The 10,000-nt window shown below is 56.5% G+C and overlaps 2 non-coding genes across 2 annotated transcripts; both read right to left on the bottom strand.

Annotated features, from left to right (window-relative positions):
• Positions 1–4,170: 4,170 nt before the first annotated feature.
• LOC126443629 (5.8S ribosomal RNA) lies at positions 4,171–4,325 on the bottom strand. The gene has a single exon (XR_007582059.1). It is a non-coding gene; the product is annotated as a 5.8S ribosomal RNA (ribosomal RNA).
• A 353-nt stretch (positions 4,326–4,678) lies between these two features.
• Positions 4,679–6,585, bottom strand: LOC126443639 (small subunit ribosomal RNA). Its single transcript, XR_007582068.1, has one exon. It is a non-coding gene; the product is annotated as a small subunit ribosomal RNA (ribosomal RNA).
• Positions 6,586–10,000: the final 3,415 nt, after the last annotated feature.

Genomic DNA, 10,000 nt, shown 5'->3' with positions numbered 1-10,000 from the left:
TTCTCGCGTACTCCCAGCGGCGCCGCTTGCGCTTCTGCGTCGGCGGCGCGGCAGGCGGCCGCTTCGATGGTTGGCGCGGCCGCTGTGTCCTGGTGATCGATCTCTCCCCTCTGGACCCGACCGACGCGAGGGCATCCGGGAGCATGCCCAGGATGACATCGGGCGGCGTGCCCCGCCCCAGACCTATGACACGATCCAGGGCAGAGAAACGCTGGGCGGAAGCGGGTAGCCCCGCCAGATGCTCCCAGATGGCGGCGTCAGTCGGCCCCTCCGGCGGCGGCCCGGTGGTGTCGGCCGCGAAGTCCTCGGCTGCGTCGACGGGCGGCGCAGCGGCCTCGCCCGCGTCAGGCAGCGGGCTCGCTGCTCCCCGGCGGGACGCCGGCTCTTCCCCCCGACCGATCTCAAGCGCCTCCATGAATTGGCGGACAAGCTGCTTGTGGGCAGCTTGCCGCCGTCGGCACTTGATTGCCTCAAGCGTTCGGTCGGGGAACATCCTGATGAGCTCTTGATTTACAAAGAAGAACCGGGCGTCCCTCTCGAGGAACAGTTCGGCCTCCGCCTTGGCGAGCGACAGGACTTCTTCCTCCGTCCACCTCGCGCGATGCCTCTCCGTGACGATCTCCGCGTTGGCGGCCGCAAGGTGTTGGCGGCGGCGATGGACCCCGAGACCGTTCTTGGTGGTAAAGCTGCGGTGGCACTCACTACAGGCGTATACAGCTGCAAAAGTTACAAGATTTTCGGCACGGCCGGTTGGCCGGCTAGGTGCTGGGGGAGTTGGGGTGGCACCTTCAGCGGAAGGGCCACCACTTTTTCTCTGAATACTGCCCCCAACTAAAAAAAGGGATAGTGCGAGGGGGGGCTGGTAACCCCCCCAAGCCCCTGGTGCGGTCTTCCACTCTGCGAAAATCAGCGGGCCCACGAGAAGGGGAGAAGACCGCAGGAGAGGAGAGGCTAAGAGGGCTAGGCCCATGTATTGCGCATCACTCTCCCTGTAACCATAACCCAAGGAAGGCACCTCGCAGCAGCAGCACGACTACATCAAGACCGCACTTCGAAAAGCCAAGTCCGGATGCAGCCACACCGCCGCCACTTGGCCACCTTAAGAGAGTCATAGTTACTCCCGCCGTTTACCCGCGCTTGCTTGAATTTCTTCACGTTGACATTCAGAGCACTGGGCAGAAATCACATTGCGTCAACACCCGCTAGGGCCATCGCAATGCTTTGTTTTAATTAGACAGTCGGATTCCCCCAGTCCGTGCCAGTTCTGAGTTGATCGTTGAATGGCGGCCGAAGAGAATCCGCGCACCCGCGCGCCCCCGGAGGAGCACGCTAAGGCGGACGCGGCCTCGCAGCAAGGAAGATCCGTGGGAGGCCAAGGCACGGGACCGAGCTCGGATCCTGCACGCAGGTTGAAGCACCGGGGCGCGAACGCCGCGCAGGCGCGCGCATCCTGCACCGCCGGCCAGCACGAGGCCGACCAACGGCGAGAGCAGACCACGCCCGCGCTAAACGCCCGCACTTACCGGCACCCCTACGGCACTCACCTCGCCCAGGCCCGGCACGTTAGCGCTGACCCACTTCCCGACCAAGCCCGACACGCCCCGATCCTCAGAGCCAATCCTTATCCCGAAGTTACGGATCCAATTTGCCGACTTCCCTTACCTACATTATTCTATCGACTAGAGGCTCTTCACCTTGGAGACCTGCTGCGGATATGGGTACGAACCGGCGCGACACCTCCACGTGGCCCTCTCCCGGATTTTCAAGGTCCGAGGGGAAGATCGGGACACCGCCGCAACTGCGGTGCTCTTCGCGTTCCAAACCCTATCTCCCTGCTAGAGGATTCCAGGGAACTCGAACGCTCATGCAGAAAAGAAAACTCTTCCCCGATCTCCCGACGGCGTCTCCGGGTCCTTTTGGGTTACCCCGACGAGCATCTCTAAAAGAGGGGCCCGACTTGTATCGGTTCCGCTGCCGGGTTCCGGAATAGGAACCGGATTCCCTTTCGCCCAACGGGGGCCAGCACAAAGCGCATCATGCTATGACGGCCCCCATCAACATCGGATTTCTCCTAGGGCTTAGGATCGACTGACTCGTGTGCAACGGCTGTTCACACGAAACCCTTCTCCGCGTCAGCCCTCCAGGGCCTCGCTGGAGTATTTGCTACTACCACCAAGATCTGCACCGACGGCGGCTCCAGGCAGGCTCACGCCCAGACCCTTCTGCGCCCACCGCCGCGACCCTCCTACTCGTCAGGGCTTCGCGGCCGGCCGCAAGGACCGGCCATGACTGCCAGACTGACGGCCGAGTATAGGCACGACGCTTCAGCGCCATCCATTTTCAGGGCTAGTTGCTTCGGCAGGTGAGTTGTTACACACTCCTTAGCGGATTCCGACTTCCATGGCCACCGTCCTGCTGTCTTAAGCAACCAACGCCTTTCATGGTTTCCCATGAGCGTCGATTCGGGCGCCTTAACTCGGCGTTTGGTTCATCCCACAGCGCCAGTTCTGCTTACCAAAAGTGGCCCACTTGGCACTCCGATCCGAGTCGTTTGCTCGCGGCTTCAGCATATCAAGCAAGCCGGAGATCTCACCCATTTAAAGTTTGAGAATAGGTTGAGGTCGTTTCGGCCCCAAGGGCCTCTAATCATTCGCTTTACCGGATGAGACTCGTACGAGCACCAGCTATCCTGAGGGAAACTTCGGAGGGAACCAGCTACTAGATGGTTCGATTAGTCTTTCGCCCCTATACCCAGCTCCGACGATCGATTTGCACGTCAGAATCGCTACGGACCTCCATCAGGGTTTCCCCTGACTTCGTCCTGGCCAGGCATAGTTCACCATCTTTCGGGTCCCAACGTGTACGCTCTAGGTGCGCCTCACCTCGCAATGAGGACGAGACGCCCCGGGAGTGCGGAGGCCGCCGCCCCGTGAAGGGCGGGGAAGCCCCATCCTCCCTCGGCCCGCGCAAGGCGAGACCTTCACTTTCATTACGCCTTTAGGTTTCGTACAGCCCAATGACTCGCGCACATGTTAGACTCCTTGGTCCGTGTTCAAGACGGGTCGTGAAATTGTCCAAAGCTGAAGCGCCGCTGACGGGAGCGATTATTCCGCCCGAGAGCATCCCGAGCCAACAGCGGCGGGTCCGGGGCCGGGCCAGGTAGGTCCGTCATCCGGGAAGAACCGCGCGCGCTTGCCGGGAGCCCGAGCGCCCAAAGGGGCGAATCGACTCCTCCAGATATACCGCCGGGCAGCCAGCCAGGACACCGGGGCTCTGCCCAACAGACGCGAACCGAGGCCCGCGGAAGGACAGGCTGCGCACCCGGGCCGTAGGCCGGCACCCAGCGGGTCGCGACGTCCTACTAGGGGAGAAGTGCGGCCCACCGCACACCGGAACGGCCCCGCCCCGCGGCGAGTGGAAAGGCAACCGGACACGACCCCGCCGCGAATTGCTCCGCGCGGGCGGCCGGCCCCATCTGCCGAGGGCGGAGGCCAGTGGCCGGATGGGCGTGAATCTCACCCGTTCGACCTTTCGGACTTCTCACGTTTACCCCAGAACGGTTTCACGTACTTTTGAACTCTCTCTTCAAAGTTCTTTTCAACTTTCCCTCACGGTACTTGTTCGCTATCGGTCTCGTGGTCATATTTAGTCTCAGATGGAGTTTACCACCCACTTGGAGCTGCACTCTCAAGCAACCCGACTCGAAGGAGAGGTCCCGCCGACGCTCGCACCGGCCGCTACGGGCCTGGCACCCTCTACGGGCCGTGGCCTCATTCAAGTTGGACTTGGGCTCGGCGCGAGGCGTCGGGGTAGTGGACCCTCCCAAACACCACATGCCACGACAGGCGGCAGCCTGCGGGGTTCGGTGCTGGACTCTTCCCTGTTCGCTCGCCGCTACTGGGGGAATCCTTGTTAGTTTTCTTTTCCTCCGCTTAGTAATATGCTTAAATTCAGCGGGTAGTCTCGCCTGCTCTGAGGTCGTTGTACGAGGTGTCGCACGCCACACCGCCAGCCGCTGTGCACGCTACCGAGTAAGTACCGGTATGCGAACCGCCAGGCGACGGGCGCGCATCGCACGTTTAAGGAGAACGCGGCCGGCCCCACAGGCGGCCACGACACTCCCAGGTCTGCGAAGCGGGGCAAAACGCCGCGCGCTTCAGTATACGTAGCCGACCCTCAGCCAGACGTGGCCCGGGAACGGAATCCATGGACCGCAATGTGCGTTCGAAACGTCGATGTTCATGTGTCCTGCAGTTCACATGTCGACGCGCAATTTGCTGCGTTCTTCATCGACCCACGAGCCGAGTGATCCACCGTCCTGGGTGATCTTTTCATAGTTTCCACCATCTCTTTCGAGACAGTTGCATAGGCGGGACTGAGGCGTGTGGCGGCCCTGTTCCAGCGTTCAGTGTCCAACGGCCTCACGGCCGATGGGCGTCGTACGGCTCCACACCGGAGCGGACAGGCAGTCGGGCGAAAGTCATTCAAAACCGGCGCCAGGCGCCAGGTGCCGCAGGCCAGCCGCTCCAGCGCTTCAGCGCTCGTACCACACAACATTGCCGTTAGTTTTGAGACGAACGCGTGGTTCCGCACGCGGCGCACGGCTACTGCGAGCCGTACAGGTAGCTGCGTGTTGCGCGACACGACACGCACATCGAAAGACATGCAGTCTAGTCGGTAATGATCCTTCCGCAGGTTCACCTACGGAAACCTTGTTACGACTTTTACTTCCTCTAAATGATCAAGTTTGGTCATCTTTCCGGTAGCATCGGCAACGACAGAGTCAATGCCGCGTACCAGTCCGAAGACCTCACTAAATCATTCAATCGGTAGTAGCGACGGGCGGTGTGTACAAAGGGCAGGGACGTAATCAACGCGAGCTTATGACTCGCGCTTACTGGGAATTCCTCGTTCATGGGGAACAATTGCAAGCCCCAATCCCTAGCACGAAGGAGGTTCAGCGGGTTACCCCGACCTTTCGGCCTAGGAAGACACGCTGATTCCTTCAGTGTAGCGCGCGTGCGGCCCAGAACATCTAAGGGCATCACAGACCTGTTATTGCTCAATCTCGTGCGGCTAGAAGCCGCCTGTCCCTCTAAGAAGAAAAGTAATCGCTGACAGCACGAAGGATGTCACGCGACTAGTTAGCAGGCTAGAGTCTCGTTCGTTATCGGAATTAACCAGACAAATCGCTCCACCAACTAAGAACGGCCATGCACCACCACCCACCGAATCAAGAAAGAGCTATCAATCTGTCAATCCTTCCGGTGTCCGGGCCTGGTGAGGTTTCCCGTGTTGAGTCAAATTAAGCCGCAGGCTCCACTCCTGGTGGTGCCCTTCCGTCAATTCCTTTAAGTTTCAGCTTTGCAACCATACTTCCCCCGGAACCCAAAAGCTTTGGTTTCCCGGAGGCTGCCCGCCGAGTCATCGGAGGAACTGCGGCGGATCGCTGGCTGGCATCGTTTATGGTTAGAACTAGGGCGGTATCTGATCGCCTTCGAACCTCTAACTTTCGTTCTTGATTAATGAAAACATACTTGGCAAATGCTTTCGCTTCTGTTCGTCTTGCGACGATCCAAGAATTTCACCTCTAACGTCGCAATACGAATGCCCCCGCCTGTCCCTATTAATCATTACCTCGGGTTCCGAAAACCAACAAAATAGAACCGAGGTCCTATTCCATTATTCCATGCACACAGTATTCAGGCGGGCTTGCCTGCTTTAAGCACTCTAATTTGTTCAAAGTAAACGTGCCGGCCCACCGAGACACTCAATAAAGAGCACCCTGGTAGGATTTCAACGGGGTCCGCCTCGGGACGCACGAGCACGCACGAGGCGGTCGCACGCCTTCGGCTCGCCCCACCGGCAGGACGTCCCACGATACATGCCAGTTAAACACCGACGGGCGGTGAACCAACAGCGTGGGACACAAATCCAACTACGAGCTTTTTAACCGCAACAACTTTAATATACGCTATTGGAGCTGGAATTACCGCGGCTGCTGGCACCAGACTTGCCCTCCAATAGATACTCGTTAAAGGATTTAAAGTGTACTCATTCCGATTACGGGCCTCGGATGAGTCCCGTATCGTTATTTTTCGTCACTACCTCCCCGTGCCGGGAGTGGGTAATTTGCGCGCCTGCTGCCTTCCTTGGATGTGGTAGCCGTTTCTCAGGCTCCCTCTCCGGAATCGAACCCTGATTCCCCGTTACCCGTTACAACCATGGTAGGCGCAGAACCTACCATCGACAGTTGATAAGGCAGACATTTGAAAGATGCGTCGCCGGTACGAGGACCGTGCGATCAGCCCAAAGTTATTCAGAGTCACAAGGCAAACGGACCGGACGAGCCGACCGATTGGTTTTGATCTAATAAAAGCGTCCCTTCCATCTCTGGTCGGGACTCTGTTTGCATGTATTAGCTCTAGAATTACCACAGTTATCCAAGTAACGTGGGTACGATCTAAGGAACCATAACTGATTTAATGAGCCATTCGCGGTTTCACCTTAATGCGGCTTGTACTGAGACATGCATGGCTTAATCTTTGAGACAAGCATATGACTACTGGCAGGATCAACCAGGGAGCTGGCGTCAACTAGAGCTGAGCAGCCGGCCGCCCGGGAGTGTGTCCCGGGGGCCCGCGCGAACACGCAAGCGTCCGCTCAATTATTCTGCAAACAGGAGGAGGCTGAGCTCCCCTGCACAACACACCTCGAAACCCTCTCAGGTCCCGGCGGCGCGCAGCGCCGTCCTAAGTACTTGGTCGGGTTCGAGAGAGGCGCAATCGCCCGGAGTTAGGCGAGTAGACGCTTTAGGTGCGACCACCCGTGCTCCCAACAGAGCTTGCCGCTGCCGACAGAGGCCCGGGAGCGTGCTGTCGTGGCATTGCCGGCGGGAGACAACACGCGCCACCTACGGTGACCGGCAGCTCCAACGCCAGCGCCACAGAAGGACAAAAGCCCCACTTGGGTGCCGAAGCGAACTCTCCCAGCACAGCGCACGCGCCAACACGTCCGCACAGCTGCGATACAAACCACCTGCGAGAACCGCTGGGGCGACCGAGCAGCAGACGGCGTCGCGGCGCCGAGCGCCGGGCGGCGGCGCATCCTCAGCGCACACAGTCCTCAATCGGACCAGCACACTGCAGATGGCCACCGCGCTTCGCACCGGGCCCGCGAGGACCTACTTTGGCCGCAAGGCGCCGCGAGCAGGGGGCGCCGGCGCGCAGCTGCGCCGCCTGCCGCGTCCGTCGGCCGGCGCGCCTGCCACTGGCCGCCCCCACCAGCCGGCTGTAGCGCGTGCGCCCACGCACCGCGCTGCCAGCACGCCCGGGCGGCCCCCCCTCACCGGCCGGGGACGGTCCCACCCAGCCACCGCCGCGTATCGCCTCACACCCAGATCCCCTTTCGCGTTCGTGGGCATGGTGGGTCCCCTTTCACGTTCGTGGGCATGGTGGGTATCCCTGAAACAACCGGTTAATAGCTCGACCGATCGTCGCCAACACTGATTCACCTCTAGCGAGAACAACCGCACCACAACGGGTTACCTGTTGTTCATTTGCGTAACGTCACCAGCAAACGTAGACGTCCATCGCCATTTGCAACGAGTATTGCATGCCTGTGTCAGGTGTCACAACACACTACGTCTGCCCACATAGACGCAACAACATGTGCACGCCTCGAGAACACGTGGAAGGTAGCCCCCGTACGTATGCGGTGTCCATTGCGCGAACGACTGTCAGCCGGCCTCTGCAGGATGTCGCAGATGTGGAACGCGGTGCAACATGCTATCACGGTGTGTGAGAAGAGACGACTACGTCCGAATACACGCTCCACTACATCAACAGACTGCTCATGCTGATCGCCATCCAGGGCGTCCGTTCCTCCCACACGTCTGAATGGCGTACCACACTGCAATCCAGCTCTTATAGGGAGACGACACGTAGCTGCGTGCACAATATTTGGACTGTATGGTCTGCCGTTGCTAGGCGCAGTCGTCGTACGGTCACACATGTGCCACGATGTATCATTCAGTACATACGGACCAATGTGCAGTACAGTTTGTGGGTTTTGCGTACATCGGCGGACAGGTGACAGGCCGTACCACAACGTAGGCTGAGTACGTCGGCATGCGAAGGGCATTGAACATGCAAACTTCTCAACGACCAGCTTGCGAAGGCAGGGGGGAAGGGGGGGGGGCATGTACGTCCTGCTGCTATCCACATTACAGTGTATAGCAGGAGCATGTGGAAAGTCAGCAACACCTGCAAGGTGTTTAACATGACGCGATACACAGGGGACCGGGCAGTGCGAATAGCGAACTATATTGCGAGGGTTGCGGTTAGGCAACACTACACTAATTTAACGAGTTGCATAACAATTACAGAGCAGGTTCAGCGACAACGTGCGTCAGGTTAAGGCGCAATATAGGTTAGGTTGAGGCACAATATAGGTTAGGTTAAGGCACAACATGGGTTACGTTAAGGCACAAATTGGGTTACGTTAAGGCACAACATGGGTTACGTTAAGGCACAACATGGGTTACGTTAAGGCACAAATTAGGTTACGTTAAGGCACAAATTAGGTTACGTTAAGGCACAAATTAGGTTACGTTAAGGCACAAATTAGGTTACGTTAAGGCACAAATTAGGTTACGTTAAGGCACAAATTAGGTTACGTTAAGGCACAAATTAGGTTACGTTAAGGCACAAATTAGGTTACGTTAAGGCACAAATTAGGTTACGTTAAGGCACAAATTAGGTTACGTTAAGGCACAAATTAGGTTACGTTAAGGCACAAATTAGGTTACGTTAAGGCACAAATTAGGTTACGTTAAGGCACAATTAGGTTACGTTAAGGCACAAATTAGGTTACGTTAAGGCACAAATTAGGTTACGTTAAGGCACAAATTAGGTTACGTTAAGGTACAATATGGGTTAGGTTAAGGTACAATATGGGTTAGGTTAAGGTACAATATGGGTTAGGTTAAGGTACAATATGGGTTAGGTTAAGGCACAACGTAGGTTAGGTTAAGGCACAACGTAGGTTAGGTTAAGGCACAACATAGGTTAGGTTAAGGCACAACATAGGTTAGGTTAAGGCACAACATAGGTTAGGTTAAGGCACAACATAGGTTAGGTTAAGGCACAACATAGGTTAGGTTAAGGCACAACATAGGTTAGGTTAAGGCACAACATAGGTTAGGTTAAGGCACAACATAGGTTAGGTTAAGGCACAACATAGGTTAGGTTAAGGCACAACATAGGTTAGGTTAAGGCACAACATAGGTTAGGTTAAGGCACAACATAGGTTAGGTTAAGGCACAACGTAGGTTAGGTTAAGGCACAACGTAGGTTAGGTTAAGGCACAACGTAGGTTAGGTTAAGGCACAACGTAGGTTAGGTTAAGGCACAACGTAGGTTAGGTTAAGGCACAACGTAGGTTAGGTTAAGGCACAACGTAGGTTAGGTTAAGGCACAACGTAGGTTAGGTTAAGGCACAACGTAGGTTAGGTTAAGGCACAACGTAGGTTAGGTTAAGGCACAACGTAGGTTAGGTTAAGGCACAACATAGGTTAGGTTAAGGCACAACATAGGTTAGGTTAAGGCACAACATAGGTTAGGTTAAGGCACAACATAGGTTAGGTTAAGGCACAACATAGGTTAGGTTAAGGCACAACATAGGTTAGGTTAAGGCACAACATAGGTTAGGTTAAGGCACAACATAGGTTAGGTTAAGGCACAACATAGGTTAGGTTAAGGCACAACATAGGTTAGGTTAAGGCACAACATAGGTTAGGTTAAGGCACAACATAGGTTAGGTTAAGGCACAACATAGGTTAGGTTAAGGCACAACATAGGTTAGGTTAAGGCACAACGTAGGTTAGGTTAAGGCACAACGTAGGTTAGGTTAAGGCACAACGTAGGTTAGGTTAAGGCACAACGTAGGTTAGGTTAAGGCACAACGTAGGTTAGGTTAAGGCACAACGTAGGTTAGGTTA

The sequence above is a fragment of the Schistocerca serialis genome, unplaced genomic scaffold (assembly GCF_023864345.2).
Source record: "Schistocerca serialis cubense isolate TAMUIC-IGC-003099 unplaced genomic scaffold, iqSchSeri2.2 HiC_scaffold_167, whole genome shotgun sequence".
Taxonomy (NCBI): domain Eukaryota; kingdom Metazoa; phylum Arthropoda; class Insecta; order Orthoptera; family Acrididae; genus Schistocerca; species Schistocerca serialis.
This window is presented reverse-complemented; position numbering and strand designations above follow the sequence as displayed.